This window comes from Gekko japonicus, unplaced genomic scaffold (genome assembly GCF_001447785.1).
Source record: "Gekko japonicus isolate JY-2015 unplaced genomic scaffold, Gekko_japonicus_V1.1 scaffold91, whole genome shotgun sequence".
Taxonomy (NCBI): domain Eukaryota; kingdom Metazoa; phylum Chordata; class Lepidosauria; order Squamata; family Gekkonidae; genus Gekko; species Gekko japonicus.
The window spans coordinates 1,999,234-2,001,651 of record NW_015172555.1 but is presented as its reverse complement, the minus strand read 5'-3'; positions in this window follow the sequence as shown (position 1 = coordinate 2,001,651).

Below are 2,418 nucleotides of genomic sequence, written 5' to 3'. Positions count from 1 at the left end.
GTTTATTCAGATTTGTTCTCCTTTAGAAATCGGCCTCAGATTTGTTCTCCTTTAGGAGAGCCCGCGTGGCACTGCTGTTTCAAAGGACCATCTGTGGATCGTTCAATTTAGGGCAGGCATTAAGATTGGTTTATTTAAGAAAGATATTTCAATTTTAAATTGGTTTAAATCTGGTGGACATATTATGCATACGGTAAGAGTCACCTTGGGAGGGAAGGTCGCATGGTACAGCCTGATCTCATCAGATCTCAGAAGCTAAGCAGGGCTGGTATTTGTATGGGAGACTACCACAGAAGGCTCTGCAGAGGAAGTCAATGGCAAACCATTTGTGTTTTTCACTTGCCTTGCAAGCCCTTTGCTGGGGTCACTGTAAATTGTTTGCAACTTAATGGCACTTAACGTACATACATATGGAGCCACCTTAAGCCACAAGTGAAAGTTAGTATATCAATATTGTTTTTTATGGCTGTTTTTTTTACTGGTCTGTTAACATTGTTTTTGTGCTGTTTGTTTAATGTTTTATCGTGTTTTATTTAGTGAGTTGCCTCAGGCATGTCCGTCCGTCCGTCCATCATCTATCTATCTATCTATCTATCTATCTATCTATCTATCTATCTATCTATCTATCTATCTATCTATCTAATCATCTTTCTATCTCCATTACGGTATGACAAGATTCACTGGAAGAGACAATAGTACTAGGAAAAGTTGAAGGCAGTAGGAAAGGAATACCCAGCATGTGATGGATTGACTCAATAAAGAAAGCCGTTACCTTCAGTTTGCAAGACCTGTTAATGATAGACTCCCTTAGAGGTTGTTAATTCATAGGATTGCCATAAATTGAAAGTGACTTGGTGGCATATAACACACACACAGTGTGTTGATGATCTACATTCTTCAATCATCCTTACTTTTCAGTGCAGTGGATTGTCATTGTTCCTCATTTAGGTCTGATGAATCAGTAATACTGTGGGTAGCTGTGACATGATAGGCAACCTGGTCTGAGAACATTTTTTATCCAAGGACTGATTAACACATGGAATTCATTGCCACAGGAGGTGGCGGCGGCTACAAGCATGGATGGCTTCAAGAGGGTAATAGATGAACATATGGAGCAGAGGTCCATCAGTGGCTATTAGCCACAAGGTATAGGTAGGAACTCTCAGTCTGGGGCAAGGGATGCACTGTATTCTTGGTGCTTGGGGGGGGGGGCAACAGTGGGAGGGCTTCTGGAGTTCTGGCCCCACTGCTGGACCTCCTGATGGCTCCTGGTATTTCTGGCCACTGTGTGATACAGAGTGTTGGACTGGATGGGCCATTGGCCTGATCCAACATTGGCTTCTCTTATGTTATTAAGTTCTTAACATGCATCATCTGCAGCCTTTAGAAGAGTGCCACAGAGAGAGAGACTAGGGCAAAACTTGGCCTTGGGACCCTCCTCCTACACCCCAACCCCCTGCATGATGTCAATATATATGGGATATCAACATAAATGTATAAAGAACAAATTTTAAGTCTAATAGTACCTTATTTTTTGCTGTGAATTCAAAGCTGATTTAACAGCTTCTGAGACCTGACAAGATCAGGCTAGTCAGTCAGGGTAGTAGCACCTTAGGAACCAACACCATTTCCCAAAGTTTAAGCTTTCAAGAGTCAAAACTCACTTCGTCAGATATCTGATGTGAGATGTAAGAAATGCATGATGCACTATATTCCTAGGTCTAAGAGTTTAACTTTTAAAGTTGTTACCTCTGATTGAAGTTGTTGCATGTAAGTAAGAAAAAGAAGAGTCTTCTAGGTCCGAGATCCCAGTCTATGCATTTTTAGCTGTTCAGCTGCCCGCTTCTGAAGAGATTTTAGTTCAGTGAGCTCAGATCTGACAGAGAGCAATCCCTCCTGTACTTCTTTAATGCCTTTGGTGTCCTTAAAGATTTCTCTTAAGAGGGCCACAATCAGCGCATCATCTGTGGGTGCAGTAGGGAGAGCAACCTCTTTGTTAAGTTCAGCTGCGGTGGCCATTTTGGATTTGGTCTGTGCGGCCTTCTTGCTGTGATGTCTTCCTCTTGCCAGCTTTATACAGTTTAAAATAGTTCAAGGGCTGTCTCCAAATGTTCCTTACCAAGAGCAAAATGCACACAATGGTGCTGTGTTGAACCAAATCCATTAGAGACGAGGGCCATAGGTCAATGGATTGGGCTCGTAGAGACCTGGCGCTCACTCAGATATGCTGTATACAGCTCGGAGGCACCACTCCATCTTCTGTTGGGTTAACTGGTATAGTTAGTCCAGTACCCACTAGTAAGCAGAGTGCTTTAAACAAAGCTACACATGCAGGAGCATCTTTGTACCAGGTCACCCAGCTTACAAAGCTACACAGAGCCACTTTGCTAGTTTAATACTAGTCACTTTATTCTAGAA